General features: G+C 44.1%; 1 protein-coding gene across 11 annotated transcripts in view; it reads right to left on the bottom strand.

Annotated features, from left to right (window-relative positions):
• The window catches only part of TANC1 (tetratricopeptide repeat, ankyrin repeat and coiled-coil containing 1), a 264,487-nt gene that overhangs the window by 98,083 nt on the left and 148,028 nt on the right, over positions 1-18,376 (bottom strand). The window lies entirely within an intron of this gene.

The raw sequence follows: 18,376 nt of genomic DNA, 5'->3' as shown, positions 1-18,376 counted from the left end.
GGGCTGGGGGTTACGCAGGCTATGCAGGCCTGTGGGGTAATGGTAAGGGATATGTGACTTCTTTCTAGAGTAAACAAATGTTCTAAAATTAGGTCGTAGGGATGGCTGTACAACTCTATGAATATATTTAAAATTAGTCTACTGTATGCTTTAAATGGGTGAACTGTATGGATGTGAATTATACCTAAACAAAACTGCTTAAAAAAAATTAAAAGGCTAGGCGTGGTGGCTCACACGTGTAATTCTTGCACTTAGGCCAACGCAGAAGGATCACTGGAGCCCAGGAGTTTGAGACAAGCCTGGGCAACACAGCTAAGACCTTGTCTCTATAAAAAATAAACAAAGTTAGCTGGGCATAGTGATGTGTGCCTGAAGTCCAAGCTACTCAGGAGGCTGAGGTGGGAGGATCACTTGAGCCCACGAGGTAAAGGTTGCAGTGAGCCAAGATCACACCACTGCATTCTAGCCTGGGCAACAGGGTGAAACCATGTCTCAAAATAAAGAAAATACTGCCTTTCTGTTACATTTTGGTCCAAAATCACTCCCTTGATTCTTGTGTTCCTTGGTTGCCTTAAAGTTGCTTTTAGCAAGACCACAGAGATAGGAAACATTTTACATCAGTAAGAGAAGGGGTAGTGGAAGACATGCAGGCAGGAATCTACAACTGTCCCCTCTTCTCAGCCCTGGGCCATAGCCCTGACAGTCCCAGGGGCCCAGTTCCACCACTGCATCATGATGGGGTGATGCAGACAGACCATCCTTCTGTCTCAAATGCCTTCTGCATCTAAGAAATTCTGTTCAAAAGATGGTTTACGGTGAGAGATGCTGCCATCTAAAGGCATACTGCGAACGCATTTATACTACTATAAAAATAATCTAATTCCTAGCCAGCTACATGGGTGTACTACATCTTAAACTAGACTGTTATCAAATAAGCTAATACTACTTTACAAATAAGAATGGTGTTTCAAACTTTAGGAACCATCCCTTTTAAATGATTCATGTAGTATTTAATCACATGGCAGTCTTCATAATTTAACCCTGTCATAAAGGAAACTTTTACAAAGATTAAAATGGAATGGTTACGGGGGAAGGGAACATATAATTGCAATCTAAGTGTGGGATGTAGGCTATTCAACAGTATTCAGACTTTATCTACAACATATATATATATGTGTGTGTGTGTATATATATATCCACACGTAAATATGCATAGGGAAAAAGACTTGTGGGGGTTTGGGGGTGGAGCTAAACTACTTGCTGTGTAAGAGACATAAACTAGAAAGAAGGGCCTGAATAGGGCAGATACAAATTGAATCAATTAGCTGGGCATAGTGGCGTTTGCCTGTAGTCCCAGCTACTCAGGAGGCTGAGGTAGGAGGGTCTCGTGAGCCCAGAAGTTGGAGGTTGCAGTAAGCCGTGATTGCACCACTGCACTCCAGCCAAGGTGAAAGAGCAAGACCCTCTCTCAAAGAAAAAAGAAAAGAAAAGAAAAAAAGGAACCAGAACAAAGATAAGAACTCAAAGACAAGAACACATACACACTTCTGGTTTGCCACTTACTCCCTAAGGTAAAATAAACTGCTGACATCTTTTCCCTTCATGTGCCCTCGTCCATTTGAAGGACCTGAGGCGGTAAATCTCTTTGTTATTATTGCCTGATGATTTGTCCAATGAGAAGGCATGGCCACTGTTCAACAAGTGCCTGTATTTCTGCTCCCCTTAACTCTTCAGGGTACAGTAACAGCAAATCTAAAGAGATCTATTTCCAGGCTCCAATCTACCTATCCAGCAGAGTCTTTAAAAATATTCTCCAATAGTAAGCACTTTCTTAAAATGAGGGCTATTTCATTAATGTATGATGGTTATTGTAAATGTCTGGATCCTGGAACCCAGTGTCACCCAGAGCCTTCAGAAAGCATCCACGTGCCTGCCTGCTTAATTGTCTTGGAACGGTTCTATTCAGATCCAATCCCTCACTCACAGAAAGACTTAACCCTGAGAAGCCAGGATGCTTAACGCAGGGACTCATGAGTTGGGCAGACCTAGGTTCAAATACTGCACCCAGGCCTGGCACGGTGGCTCACACGTGTAATCCCAGCACTTTGGGAGGCCGAGGCGGGCGGACTGCCTCACAAGTTCCGGTAACATAGTGAAACACCATCTCTACTTAAAAAAAAAAAAAAAAAAAAAAAAAAATTAGCTGGGCATGGTGGCGTGCGCCTCCAGCTACTTGGGAGGCTGAGGTATGAGAATCGCTTGAACCTGGGAGACAGAGGTTGCAGTGAGCTGAGATCATGCCACTGCACTCCAGCCTGGGCGACAGAGTGAGACTCTGTCTCAAACAAAACAAAACAAAACCCCTCCCTCCTCATGTCCCCTAAGTCAGGCCTTACTATGTCCCAGACCCTAAAGGTGAGTGAATGAACCTCTTGCTAAAAGGGGAAAACCCACGCACAAAGACCAGGCCCACTTGGTTCCCAGGCACAGTAAATCACAGGAATGTCACATACGAAAGGAGACCTAGAATATACCAAAGTAAGTAAAACATATATTCAGTGGTCACACAAGGCAAAGCACACACATACATTAATTCACTCATTCCTAACAACTTTGGGAGAAAAGTACAATTTCCTTCATTTTTAGGTCAGGAAACTGAAGTTCAAATAAGTTGTTCTCATCTGAACACGGCCCACACATGACAAAGCAGGAAGGAATTCACACCCTGGTCTATGCAGTTTTGAAGCCCATGCCCTGAATCACCATTGAGCACTTCTACAACTATGAAATCTGCATTAAACATGCAATTCTAGAAAAAGCCCAGGCACTGGGAACTTCCACCACCCAGTCATCAACATCCATGGACGCTGGCTGCAGAGGCAGCAAATCATTTATGCATCCTACTTGTCTCTGATCTTCCCTTTCACTAGAGGAAATGTTAAGTGAATACAAACAACTGTTCTCCTGCATGATCCTTGTATTTAAATTGCTTTTCACAAACAGCTGAACCTCAAATGCTATAAAACAAGATAAATTTATAGCCGTAGGTTTTAGTGTCCCCCCACAATCACTCATTAGAGAATTTGTGCATACTTTGCATTGAACCGAACAGATGATATGTGTTTGCCTCCACTCACTCTCAAAACAACATTAAAGTTGTAGCAAAAAGATTAAAGAGAGACCAGTGAGGAAAGAAGAGCGAGCCACTGGCCAGAAACCAAGCCTCTGAATGTAGGAAACAGACTGCCAAGGAGCAGTGGTGCAGGCAGAGCATAAAGGTTAGTGTTGAGTGGGGGCAGGGGGGAGGAGGAGCCCAGGCCAGAACCTTCGTGACAGCAGGCCCGTCAGAAGGCAGGGGCACGGGTGACATCCAGTAGCGTGGCTGGTTGAAAACTACTGAAGGAAAAGTGAGACCCCCCACCCCAGCATTTCTTAAGCCTGGAGCATCCCCTCCACTCCCTCATCCTGGAGGCCAAGTTTATTCTCTGGAAAAAGGCTCAATTCTAAGAACATGGAGAGAGATTCAAGAGCTAAACTCATGAGTGCTCTTTTCGTGTTTTTTTAAAACTTGTAACTGCTAAGGAAAAAGTAGATTAAGAAAAATGCTATATGCAGACTGATGGGGCCGAGATGTATCTCCCCCACCCCTAGTCCCCAGTTATGAGATCTGACAGCAAAGCTTACAGGCCACAGCAGGAAGAGATGGGAGGATTCCTCTCTGAAGAAGTTCATCAAGAGAAGAAGGCCTAAAGATAGTCACAGGTGGGGACTCCTCTACCCCAAGAAAGGGAGATCCCTGACCATCATGCTGCAGCACAGCTTGCCCTCAACTTTTAGCACCTTATATACAAATAAGGAGCCAAGGAACACCAGGCAGGTGAGGAAAGACCTACCCTGAAAGACAGCGACTGACACAGGTTAAGAAAGGAACTCTGAGTTGGGCACGGTGGTGCACGCCTGTAGTCCCAGCTACTTGGGAGGATTGCTTGAACCCAGGAGTTTGAGGCTGCAATGAGCTATGATTGTGCCAACCCTGTCTCTTTAAAAAACAAACTAGGGAATGAGAGAAAAGAAGAAATGCCCTACAGAAAGAAAAGCAATACTGCCTCTATTACACAAAAGGCTACTGGGACAAGGGACACTTGGAGCCCATGATGTGGGCAGCTAAACAGGCTGTGGCTACAGAATAGCTGCAGGCCACATGGTCAGGAGCCATCACAGTCACCAAGCACTAATCTCACATGACCACCTATTAAACCACAATGACACTAATCACTGTGCCATCTATACGGAACACTCCCCCACATAAAGCGGCCACAGTCCTTACCAGCAGAGATCTAGACTGAAAAATCCATCTCCCCAAACCCCTCCTCGGGGAAAACTACTGCCCAGCACCTTTCCCCTCACAATTTTTTGTTTAAAAGAAAATACTCAAGCATAAGCTACTTTTAACTTCCCCCTTTAATTAAACCAAGTGTTATAAGGTGAATCCCCCCAAATTAACCAGAATGTAATACTACATAATAATTACCCAGAAAGCATGATATTCCAGCTACTGGGTATGTTTTAAGGCAGGAGGCTCTTAAAAACAAGACAAGACTTGTCTGTGGATAAAAACATAAACAACAACAACAAGAACAAGGAAAGACCGTCAGGTATTAGCTAACAACCAGCTCCTCTAGGAGCTGACACGTCTCCAGGGCTGGGCTCCCAGTCCCCCGCCGCCCCAGCACTGGTATCCTGTTGCTGCTGCTTTTCCAGCTGTAATGTGCCCACGCTTCAAATGCAGATTCTGATGTTCAAGGTGTGGGCTGGGACCACAGATGACACTTTGGTAGCACAAACAGGGTCTCTAGGGAAGACCACTGTTCGCCACCCACTCCAGTGGTCAGGTTTAAGTGGGGTGCACCCACTTGGTGTGAGTGGAGCACCAACGTGTTCAGTTTACAAGATTTAAGATAAACGGGCATTATCCTCCATCATAAATTAAAGCTACTTCCTCTGAACTCTAGATCCTTCTCCTCATTCCAATTTCCCCAAGCCACTGCCCCTCCCCTCATAATCTCCACTATGTGATACAGGGGAAAGTAGATCTCAAAGTTATAAAAGACCCTTAAAATTAAAAACAACAAAGTGTCAAAAATATGTTAAACAGCCATAAACTCATAGGAACCAAGTATGCAGCTTGCAAAAGAAAGAAAGAAAGAAAAAACAAACAAACAAACAAAAAAACAAAACCTCAAAACCCAAGCACCTGTCAGCTTCTTTAATTGTGTAGCAGGGCCTGTGTCAGTCTGGAAGGATGTGGTCAGAACCCTCCCTTAATCACTCCACTAAGAAGCCCAGGAGGTACAGCACTCCCCCATTCAGAATTCTGCCTTTATATAAATCTCCAAATAGACTTCCCCAGCGGCCAGTTTTCCCGCTCTTTGACATTTTAATCACACAGCTGACTATTTTGCTGCTTAGAAACTGCCACATAAGGAGTATTTTTTAAAAGGGATGGTAGAAATAAACCAAACCCAGCTTTATCTTGAGGCAGTGAAAGGGAGAAGGGCAGGGATTCTTTTCATTTCTAAGTGTTTCAGTTAAAGATAATTATATACTTATATGAAAGCAATATTTGGGACACAGAACACCTGAGGCTACTTATTGCATTTAAAGTAGATCTTACATTTTTCATGGTATCTGGAGACTGTGAAAAGTGACACTGTGTGTTATCAATCATTTTAGGGATTTTTTAGCATCCTGAACTTTCACAGTAAAGGTTCCTGCCGATTTTATCTGATCTAGGTTTTCATTCCACAGTGGGAAATTTCACAAGATGAGGAAAATAAAGAGAAAAGTAAGAGAATATTTCCGGGGCAGGGGGAACCTTTATCACTAAGGCAAATGGCATTAAATAGCCAATTCCTAATGGCAAACTGTGGTAAACTACCAGATGAGTCTTGGATTTTAAGGAGCAGACAGAGCCTCAAAAGTATGACCCCTCTTCCTCTAGTACTTGCACCGCCCCCCCAAGAACAAAAGAGTGCTTGGTGAGGGAGGAGAATGAAGCGACATGCACTTAGGGACTGAAAAAAGATGACTTGGCCTACCCAAGTCTGCGACATAAAAGGAGTCTTTGTAATAGGAACATGGGCTGATTCCCTGTGGTTTTGTCCCTTGCCTAAGTTGAGGCACAGCTGGGGGACAGAAGGCACTGCCCAAAGACACCATCTTACAGGGTAAGAGCTTCTTGGGAAGATTCGCCCTGGGGGAAGGAGACAGAAAATGAACTGACCAAAGTGGAAAACCTTGGCCAAACAGGAGGGCAATTTCAAACACTGCCTGGCATCCATCCCTTGGATATCTCCCATGAGAGGCAGAAGGGGATTAAATAACTAAACTGCTGACAGCTCTCCTCCAGGGAATGACAAAAGGCAGCACCAGGCCCCCCACAACTCCCGGGGTACAGGGTGTGAAGGACAAGGCACCTGGAAAGAGAAGTGCACCAACTGTCCCAGCAGACACCCTCTGGGTACTTCCAGAAGCATCCAGGAACACTTTTACAGGGGCCTGGGGCCTTGTATAAAAAGGTAGTGGCAACACATCAGTGCGATTTGAGTTACTACTACTGGGACCTCATCCTAATCCAAAGACAAGTGAGATCTAGGGAAATTCAGACTGCAATTCTAGGGAAGAAAAAAACAGAAGGCAAGAGAAAAAAAGTGTCACCTGCTGATGGTGAGGAGAATACAAAAGTTACCTGATACCACTCTTAGTACGCCTCCTTTTATTTATTTCAAATACCTCATCTGCAAGGATCCACTGGGAAAGGGCGGACAACCTTTATTCATTGGTGCAATGCCTAAGACATTGTGAGGATGTAAATGTTCACAATCTAGTAGGAAAACAGTGTATCAAAATGGAGCCATGCTCCTTTTTTCCAAATTGTATTTTAAGTTCCAGGATACATATGCAAAATGTGCAGGTTTATTATACAGGTAAACATGGCAACGGTGGTTTGCTGCACCTATCAACCCATCACCTAGGTGTTAAGCCCTGCATGCATTAGCTATTTATCCTGATGCTCTCCCTCCCTCTCGTGCCCCGACAAGCCCCGGTATGTGTTGTTCTTCTCCACGTGTCCATGTGTTCTCATTACTACATCCACGTCCCTGTAAAGGGAATGATCTTGTTCCTTTTTGTGGCTGCATAGTATTCCATGGTGTATATGTACTACACTTTCTTTATCTAGTTTATCATTGATGGGCATTTGGGTTGATTCCACATCTTTACTATTGTGAATAGTGCCACAATAAACATGTGTGCACGTGTCTTTACAGAATGATTTATGTTCTTTTGGGTATATACCTAGTAATGGAATTGCTGGGTCAAATGGTATTTCTGGTTCTAGATCCTTGAGGAATTCCACACTGTCTTCCACAATAGTTCAACTAATTTACATTCCCAGCAACAGTGTAAAAGAGCTCTTGTTCCTCCGCAGCCTCACCAGCATCTGTTTGTTGGCTTTTTAATAATTGCCATTCTGACTGATGTGAGATGGTATCTCATAGTGGTTCTGATTTGCATTTCTCTAATGATCAGTGATGTTGAGCTGTTTTTATGTTTGTTGGCCACGTAAATGTCTTCTTTTGAGAAGTGTCTCTTCATGTCCTTCATCCACTTTTTGATGGGATTTTTTTGTAGCCATGCTCCTTTCAATAAGGCATCATTAAAATAAATGTTAACACTTTCAAGTCCCAGTTTGTAGTCTACATGTTTATAGTATGAGTACAGTAAGCTCCTAGTACAACAAAGTAACTTGAATAATATTTCTGCTTTTTTCCAATACAATCTGTCATGCTGTTCTTATACTAAAATTGTTATATATGAAAGCATGGAAATGCATTAATTCATTTTATTTACTCAACAAATATCTGTGACACATCCACTGCATACCAGGCACAAAGCTGAGAACCACAGACATGACTGAGCTCTCTCGATGCTCTCGGTTAAGATGACAAGAGTCTACTATATCATTTGAATTTTATGTCAAAACACTTCAACACAAGCTGGGATATAAATGTATGTCCAGTGGCTGTAAGCAACTGTCTAAAGGCAACGAGTTGTCTTAATCTGGAAGACAGGCTCCAAGAGTAGTTCACTGGCTTTTAATCAAAAAGCCACACTCAAGAGACACTACTGCAAGTCAGTCAGCTAGCTAACCTTATCACCAACCAACAGGTTATGTTAATTAGTATACTTTGGGTCAGAAATGGGCTTTCACATTGGTTAAATTACTGACTTTGTTAATTAGTATTACAGCTGATGGAACATTTTCAGTGGTGAAATGCATGATATTTGAGGTAAGAGGGCTGACTGGAAATGTCAGAAACACTCTGCCTGTGTGTGACTCAAGTATAAAAATCTAGCAGGCCAGAATGTAATAAGCCTCAGAAATATAAGGCTCAAGGTAAAAATGGTGCCCTAGGTTTCATAAGTAAATTTTCCCAGGTCCAGCTGCTGATTGCCAGGAATTGTTAGATCCCTGATGTAAAATGGCAGGAAAACCTGAATTCTGCCTTTGGTGAGCCAAATTCTAAAGATGTCACTCCAAGATTCCCATCCCCTCATTACTGAATCAAACACAATCTGGGTACAGCCACGCAGGGACTCTGTGGATGGAATTAAGAATACTAATTAGATGACCTTAAAATAGATTATCCTGGATTATCTGAGTAGGCTTGCTATAATCACACAGACCCTGGAAAGCAGAAGTGAGATGAGGCAGGAGGGAGGGTCAGACACTAAAGTGTGAGAAGGAAGCCACCTTTCTGGCATTGAAGATGAAGGGAACCACAAACAGGAATGCAGGCAGCCTCTGAAGTTGAGAAGAATCCTCAGCTGACAGCCAGTAAAGAAATGGGGACCCAGGCCGGGCACAGTACCTCACGCCTGTAATCCCAGCACTTTGGGAGGCTGAGGTGGGTGTGTCACCTGAGGTCAGGAGTTCAAGACCAGCCTGACCAACATGGTGAAACCCCATCTAAAAATACAAAAATTAGCTGGGCATGGTGGTAGGCACCTGTAATTCCAGCTACTCAGGAGACTGAGGCAGGGGAATCGCTTGAACCCAGGAGTTGGAAGTTGCAGTGAGCCGAGATCACATCACTGCACTCCAGCCCGGGCGATAGAGCAAGACGGATGGACAGAAGGGAAAGGGAAGGAAAGGAAAGGAAGAAATGGGGACAGAAATCCTACAGCCACATGGAACCGAATTCCGCCCTCCTGAATGAGCCTGGAAGTGGTTCATCCCCCGAGCCTTAACAAAACACAACCCTGCTACTGTCTTGATTTTGGCCTCAGGAAACTTAGAGAAGACAGCCAGCTGTGCCTGGACTTCTGTCCTAAAGAACTGTGATAATAGATTTCAGATAAGCATAAGCTTATAGTAGTTTCTCAGGGCAGCAATAAAACACTGACACAATGTCTATGAAATACTGTCTCATGTGCTACAGGTAAACACTAAATGCAAGCTGCTGTCAGAGCAGACCCCTGAAAAGAACAAAGCTGGAGCCTCACCAGGTATATAAAGCAGGTTGTGTGGATGTGCTGTGACAGCCTACTAATAAATCTGTATGGGCAGAACTCCACCTAAGTCTTATTTTCATTCATGCCTGGTTGTGAGCTCACAGGGAGGAAATCTCTAGCTCTTACTTCCTCTAACTTTGGTAGTAATTATAATGTATCATAAAGAATCTAATACCAGCTGGGCATGGTGGCTCACGCCTGTAATCCCAGCACTTTGTGGGGCTGAGGTGGGAGGATCACTTGAGCCCAGGAGTTCAGGACCAGCCTGGGAAGCATGGTGAAACCCCATCTCTACTAAAAAAAATACAAAAATTAGCTGGGCATGGTGGTGCATGCCTGGAGTCCCACCTACTTCTTGCCAGCCTGGGTGACAAAGTGAGGTCCTGTCTAAAAATAAAAAATAAAAAAAATAAAAATAATAATAATTGCAGCTTATTTCCTTAGGTTTGCAAGAATGGTTAAGCAAAGAGTTACAAACAATTGAATAGCCACAAACTTTGATTTAAAGATATCCCTGGAAGAAAGATCCATCTTGCTAAAATGGTTAATTTCAGAGTTTGTCTAAGGAACTCAGGAAGTAGGCCTTAAGCCACAGGGCTCTTATTCGCACAAGCCGGAAATGAGCCCTCCACTGCATGAAGTAACTGACTCCAAAAAGAAGGCAGGATCCTTGAGAATTTTCTCTCCCTGTGGGTTCAGACCAGCCCCTGGACCAACAGCAACAGCATCACCTGCGGACTTGTGAGACATGAAAATTCTCAGCCCCTCTCCAGACCACAAAGTGATTCCCATGCCCCACTCAGGCTTGTTTTTGGGTTTTGAGACAAAATCTCATTCTGTCACCCAGGTTGGAGTGCAGTGGCGTGATCTCAGCTCACTGCAACCTCTGCCTCCCAGGTTCAAGTGATTCTTGTGCCTCAGCCTCCTACAGACAGGCACCACCACACCCGGCTAAATTCTTGTATTTTTAGTAAAGACACGGTTTCACTATGTTGGCCAGGCTGATCTTGAACACCTGACTTCAAATGATCCGCCCGCCTCAGCTGGGATTACAGGTGTGAGCCACCTCACCCAGCCTCCCACCCAAGTTTGAAAACCACTGGCATGGCCTGTCTGCAGTAGCTATGCAAGACCTTGCCCACAGCCCAAGAGAGCTCAAAATTCAAGTATGAAGACAAAACAGAGTGTGATGTTAAGTGACTTGGGAAAAACAGCAGCGGGAGGGAGGAAGGCAGCGACTGAGCTGTATCTGAGGCTGGGGGCGCGGGGGAGGACCGGTGTCACTGAATGGGACCTCAGAGGCGGGAGGCAGGGGGTTTCACTCCATTTCCTAAACGTAGTAAAAGCAGCTGAAGGAAGATAACTTTGTCTCTGTTTAGCTTTCTTACAGTGTTTAGCACAGAGCTATGTACTCAGGTGGCGCACAAATACATATTTCAATAAGAAAAAGTGTTTTTCTGCTTGAGTAAATTACACTCATTTGCTATAAACCAGTAACTTCTAAGAAATCCTATAATTTGGGAGTATCTTCTCCAATATTTACTCAGTACAGTGGCTACTACAGAATTCCATTTCATTTCTGTCAGAGCAGGAGATTTGGAAGTAAGGGAAGGACTGTGAAGGGAGGCATGGGGAGGTGTTGGAGGGGTTGAGGTGGGGTGAGGGGAGCGTGGGTCCCGGTCCCTTGAAAGGTTCCACCGATTAGAAGGTGCTCCATGACCCCTCCCTAACCAGCCAGAAGAGGGTAAAGCCAGAGCAGTCCTATGTCTCACTCAACAGCACTCTGTTTCCATCCTCCACAGTGACCAGGTCAAGACTACCCCAGCCTTCTCCAACAAATCTCTGATGCACGCACATACACGCTCCACCCTTCGCCCTACACAGAAACAAATCACCATCAGAAGGAAGCACCTGAAAGAAACTCTCCAGCCCCATCCTCACACCTACCTGCTCTGGCATGCATCTGCGTACATCCACACAAAGCGAATCCTCTACCTACACTCATGGGCCAAGATCAGGGTGCGAAGATCAAGAGCAAGAACAGGGAACACAGATGCAGAATGCAACCGTCTCTATAGAGAAACACCTGTAAGCACTGTTGCTCTTAATAGGATTTATGAGTTTAATCAGATTAGGTCCAAAGATTAGCTACAGATCATAATTACAACCTGACTAGGTTGCACTGAGACCATTAAAAGCGCCAGTGTGGACAATGAGCTACCACTGCACATCTTTTAGGATGGCTAAAACTTAAAAAACAAACAAAATATAAAAAGTACTGAAGATGCAAAGTAACTGAAACCCTCATACTGTTGGTGGAAATGCAAAATGGTAGAACCACTTTGGGAAACAGTATTACTCTGCAAAAAAAAAAAAAAAAAAGCAAAGAATTGATACCCACTACAACATGAATGAATCAACCACATTAAGTAAGTAAAAGAAGCCAGACTCAAAAGGTTATACACAATTCTAAACGTGACATTCTGAAAAGGCAAAACTATACGTTTGGAGAACAGTTCAGGGGTTGTCAGGAGTTGGGTGTTGACTACAAAGGAGCAGCAGGAGGGAATATTTTGGGGTGAAAGAACTGGTATCTTGATTGTGGTAGTTACACAGCTCTGCATTTGACAGTCACAGATCTGTACAATAAGAAAAAAAGTTCATTTTTGTGGTATGTTAATTTAAAAAAACACATTAAAATGTATTTTTGTTAGAAAAGAGGGTCTGGCCACTCCAATAATAGTGATACCCAGTTGTAGGAAGTACCAAAGTCTCAAATCCTGGGTAAACATCTCTGACCCATGTGGAGACAGCAACAGCTAAAGGCCAGCCCCAGCATCTATCATCTCCTTCTACCTCTGTAAGAAAGCACTAATTTTTCACTATTTAAAAAACAGGCCAGGCACAGTGGCTCACACCTATAATTCCAGCATTTTCAAAGACCAAGGCAGGCAGATGGTTTCAGCCAGGAGTTCCAGACCAGCCTGGGTAATATGGTGAAACCCTGTCTCTACAGCAAATACAAAAATTAGGTGGGTGTGGTGGCGTGTGCCTGTAGTCCCAGGTACTTGGGAGGCTGAGGTGGCAGGATCACTTCAACTTGGGAGGTTAAGGCTGCAGTGAGCCGTGATCCTGCCACTGCCCTCCAGCCTGGGCAACAGAACGAGAGCCTCTCTCAAAAATAAATAAATAAAAAGTATCAAACACTTGGAACGGGACAAAAGAGATAATAGGGTGTGCCTTCAGTGGGCCAGGGTATTGCTTATGTAAAGCAGACCCTCCGGCATTATCTTTCCATAGGCGTGTACACTCCTGAATTTCTATTGACTAGTTTACAGGTCTGTAAATTGCAGAAAACTTGGCAGTGCAAATGATTCCTATCCATAGCAATTCTCTGGCAGACAATATAAATCTCTGTAACCCAAAATCTTAAACCATTAACATCTTTTTGGATTCCCTAATTAATGAATTATGCTATTGCCTTTCTGATAACTGCTGGGTGTGGTGGCTCACAATCCTAGCACTTTGGGAGGCTAAGGTAGGCGGATCACCAGAGGTCAGGAGTTAGAGACCTAGCCAACATGGCGAAACCCCATCTCCACTAAAAATACAAAAATTAGCCAGGCGTGGTGGCGGGCACCTGTAACCCCAGCTACTCAGAAGGTTGAGGCAGGAGAATCACTTGAACCTGGGAGGCAGAGGTTGCAGTGAGTGAAGATTGTACCACTGCACTCCAGCCTGGGCGTTAAGGGTGAGACTCTGTCTCAAACAACAACAATAACGGAGAAAATTATGCTTTAGCACCCTAGTGCAATTAAGTGCATAAATAATTGCATTTCCCAGCCTCCTTGGCAGCTAGGTCCACACAGCCAATGAGAGGTGAGCCAGCATGGGGTAGGATTTCAAGAAAGACTGTTTACAAAGATGAGCCAGCTGGGAGAAGCCCCATTTTGCTCTTCTCTTTTCTTCTCCTGGCAGGACATGTGGACATGCTAGCTAGCACGCCGGCAAACATGTTATTAGACCATGAGGTTACCTTGTGTTAGGAAGGTGTGGTAAACTGACAATGGTTCCCAAAGACATACTCCCTGGAACATATGGTATTTGCTACTTGATTTGGAAAAATGATCTGTGTAGATGCGACTAAGTTAAGGATCCTGAAATGAGGGGCTTATCCAGGTGGGCCTCAACTGCCATTACGTAAGTATAAGAGAAAGGAGAGTCCAAGTACAATGGCTCATGCCTATAATCTCAGCACTTTGGGAAGCAGAAGCAGGAGGATCGCTTGAGCTTAGGAGTTCAAGACCAGCTTGGGCAACGTAGTGAAACCCCATCTCTACAAAAAAACCCAAAAATTAGCCAGGTGTTGTCGTGTGTGCCTGTTTAGTCCCAGCTACTTGGGAGGCTGAGGTAGGAGGATCGCTTGAGCTTGGGAGGTTGAGGCTGCAGTGAGTGATGATCCATCGTGCCACCACACTCTATCCTGAAATACATAGTTGTTAGCTTTAAGTGAAATTCATTCTAAAAATAATTAAAATTTTTTAAACACAAGATTGACACATTGAATTTTAAGGCTTGTGGGAAGCCATATTTAAAATTTTTAACCATAATGCACTGAATAGCAATGCAAAATTCATATCATTTGTGCATAAAATGCTTCTCTCAACATCAAAAGGCTCAAAACAGTCCCTCTACCATGTAAAGTCCATCTCTCCCTTTCAGAATACTCAATGGAAGTTCAAGATTCTTTTAAAAAAAAACAAAAACAAAACAAAACAAAAACTCCCTCAAGTCCAAGTCCACCACCATCTACTCCCTATCCCACAGTGCCCGCCCTGCTGGTAAGGACTGCCATCTCATTTCTGTTACCCTCTGAATTCTAGAACCTTACACGTGCTACCACAGTCCTCTTTTCCCCACAGCACATACACTGTTGTCACCCATGTCCTTGTCTGTGTCCTCCAGCAGACTCAACTCCTGGGTGTCTCTGGCATCTGAGGCATCTGTACAAAGATGCTATCTCTGAAGTCAGGAGTAGCCCACAATCCTGTCACACATGGTCAGAGGGCTGGCATGTCAGACCACACACAAGTGGCCTCTAACAATCCCACAATAGGCTGCACCTGAGACTGAAAGCAAGGGCAGTATGAAGGTTGGGCCTGTGAGTAAGAGGCACTGTCCTCCTCTGACCTCGTTGGTGATGAGCTCGCACTGGCAAGCACATGCTTTCCATTATCTGAAACACCTCTTCCCTCTTGCAAACATCAAGTGCAGCAGCAAAGCCATATTTGGGGGCTCAGCCATTATCTGTTTAGAGTCTAAAAAGGACAAATTGCACTCACAGATTCCATAGGTAACCGGTGACATCGCTGAGAGGGGCCAGATGAGTCATGGCCACAGCTCACCTCATAAGAGTGCCTGCTGCCATCCCCTGCAGCCACCCAGGCCATCGTGACCTCTCAGCTGCCGTGTCTGACTTCCCATCAGTGTTCAGCATTCAGGACACAACAGAGAACAGGGTTTCCACGTTAAACACACTACAGCTCAGGATGATGTCAAATTTTTATTGGTTAAAGCAACTACAGTTATTGCTTACCTTACTCTAAAACAGGTGATCAAGATTTTACATTAAAGTTAGAATTCCTGACTATACAATGATTTATTACAACAGAGTGGCTGCTTCTTGATTTTTTTTTTAAACCAACTGAAACTGATCTCCATCTTAGCACCTGCTAACAGTTGATCAGGTCAACCACAGGTCACATTAAATTATCTTCCCAACTCCCCCACCACCACTGGTTCTGAAGAGTGGGTGTGAACAATGGGTTAAACAATCCAGGATGCAGACAGCTGTTAATCATAACCGGCTTCACATTCCCACACATTACAGTGGACTTCAGTAGACTCCCTGGCTACTTCCTACATAAGCTCAAACCTTTCACACATGCGTACAAAAACATCTGCAGACATTTGGGGGCAAAGAAGAATGAATATTAAAATAACTCCTCAATCTGCCGATACCAAAGAAAAATACGACAGAGGTTTGGGGTTCTAACCTATTCTATTTCTACACCTCAGCTATTGAACAATTTTGAACAATCAGAGACAAAAAGGCTTACCAGAAAATACATGGTTAACAGTATGTCAAACAAAGTAACTACAGAGACTTTTTACTTTAAAGTGTTTGCTGTTTGTGTGCCAGGTCATGTACAAAGGCAAAGTGAGAAGGTAGCTTCTCTTTTTCTTTAAGAGTTTAAAGTATTTCTTCTTTTCTAAAGTACTTTAGCTACCAGAACAGCATGCAGACAGGGTAAGAATCACAGAGCCTGGCAGAAAATGTTCCTAGAATATACCGCTCATTCAGCATCAACCACAAGGTGGCGCTGCTTCAATGCTGATTCAGATGCACAGCCCTGCTGGAGACATTTCTCCACCATCAAGGCTACATTTGCTTGTGTCCTTTTCGAGCTGGCCAGAAATGCTTTCTCCTTAAGGTTTCAGGTAATACACATATGGCTAACAGTCTATATTGAGAAAGTAAACCACTGAGGCACAGTAACTCCCTACCCCCATCTTAGGACAGACTCTGACAGCGCCTGAGAGGACTGATCTCAGCCTCACTTAGTTTACAAGGCAACGACGTGGGGCAGAAAGGCTTGCATATTCCTGAATCACACCCAAGTACAACACTGAGAGTTCATCTTCCTGGGAATCCATACTGATAGAAATAAATGGGAAACAAGACAAATCCCCTATGCAGAAAAATTCCAAACAATTTACATAGATCCTCCACTCTCATGGTGGTGGTGTACACCACCATGCCCCTTAAGCGTGGGCTGCACACAGCGACTTCCTGCCTTCTGGAGAGTACAGCACACTCCACATACAGTATCTATGCATGCATACAAATGTGTTCATGTTAATATATGGCAGGAGGAGGGAAGGAAAACGAGTAACTTCACCTTGGAGCAACCTGGCACCCACTACCTTGGCCAGGTGATCAAAATCAACACGGTGATAAGCCAGGTAGCTACTGTGTACATCAAAAGATGGGAGCAGACAGCACTTCACTTCTGTGGTTTCTGTCCCAAAACCCGTAACTACAGCTAATCATGAGAAAAACACTAGTACAGAAAAATTCCAGTAGAAAAAAACTCCAGTAGAGGGGCAACCTGCAAAATACCAGCCCAGTACTCTCCAAAACTGCCAAGGTTGATGACAACAAGGAGAGTCTGAGCAACCGCCACAGCCAATAAGAGTCTAAGAAGACATGACAACTAAATGCAATATGGTGTCCTCTGGGATACCGGCACAGAAAAAGGACATTGGGTATAAGCTTTTAAAAAAAAAAAAAGAAAGAAAGAAAGAAAGAAAAAGGAACAGGCCAGGCGCGGTGGCTCATGCCTGTAATCCCAGCACTTTGGGAGGCCAAGGCGGGTGGATCATGAGGTCAGGAGATTGAGACCATCCTGGCTAACACGGTGAAACCCCATCTCTACTAAAAATACAAAAAAATTAGCCGGGCATGGTGGCGGGCGCCTGTAGTACCAGCAACTCGGGAGGCTGAGGCAGGAGAATGGCGTGAACCCGGGAGGTGGAGCCTGCAGTGAGCTGAGATTGCGCCACTGCACTCCAGCCTGGGCGACAGAGCAAGACTCTGTCTCAAAAAAAAAAGAAAAGAAAAAAAAAGGAATACAGTACAGACTTTAGTAGGTGTCAATATCAGTTCATTAACTGTGACAAGTGTGTCATACTAATGTTCTATGTTAATAACGGGAGACTTGGTATGGAGTGCATGGGAACTCTGCATTATTCTTTGCAACTTCTCTATAATTCTAATGCTATTCTGAATTTAAAAATAGAAGTTCACCCAAGCTTTAATGGTAACTAAGAGGTCTCGTCACATACAGGAGAGTCCTTTTACTTTCTGTGTTGTATTTAGGTTGTGTTCCTGACAGTCCTTGGACCCTCGGCGTAGAGGAAGGTAAAGCAGCAAACACTGCTTCACTGAAGGTCATGTGAAGGATACGGTGGAAAGGGTGTGAGGTGTGAGGGCTTCTGTGCCATCTGCACCTTTAGAGAGTGATATGATCTAAGGCCACTATTCCGGGTGGCAATGAAGTAAAGTGAAAATGACTCAGGTTTGGAATTAGACTGAGGTTCAAATCCCAGCTGGTTATCAACGAGCAGTCTAACCTTCAGCAAAGTTATATCTAAGCTCTTGGGGCTCTCCATCAACTCACTGTAAGAGGCGTTCATACCTAAGCTGCAGGCTTGAAAATGTTCATGCACTGTCTAGCACATGGTAAGTTCTGAATAAATGCTAAGTTTCCATTTCTCCTTTCCTTTCCTAAGGCAAAAGTTACATTGGCCAACTACAGCAAGGCCAAATTGGACCACTGAGTGTTTTTATACATAAAATGTCACTGGAACACAGTCATGACCACTCATTTATGTATTGTCTAAGGCTGCTCTGTAATACGATGGCAGAGTTACATAGTCGCAACAGGGACTGTGTGGCCCTCAAAGCCTGAGATATTTACTATCTGGCCCTTGACAGAAAAAGTTTGCCGACTCTGCTCAAAGGTCATCAATTACCATATTTCCAAAACAGGTTCTTTTTTTTTTTTTTTTTGAGACTGAGTCTTGCTCTGTCACCCAGGCTATAATACAGTGGTACAATCTCGGCTCACTGCAACATCTGCCTCCTGGTTCAAGCGATTCTCCTCCCTCAGCCTCCTGAGTAGCTGGGATTACAGGTGCATGCCACCATGCCCAGCTAATATTTTTGTATTTTTAG

This window comes from Chlorocebus sabaeus, chromosome 10, assembly GCF_047675955.1.
Source record: "Chlorocebus sabaeus isolate Y175 chromosome 10, mChlSab1.0.hap1, whole genome shotgun sequence".
Classification (NCBI taxonomy): Eukaryota; Metazoa; Chordata; class Mammalia; order Primates; family Cercopithecidae; genus Chlorocebus; species Chlorocebus sabaeus.
This window is presented reverse-complemented; position numbering and strand designations above follow the sequence as displayed.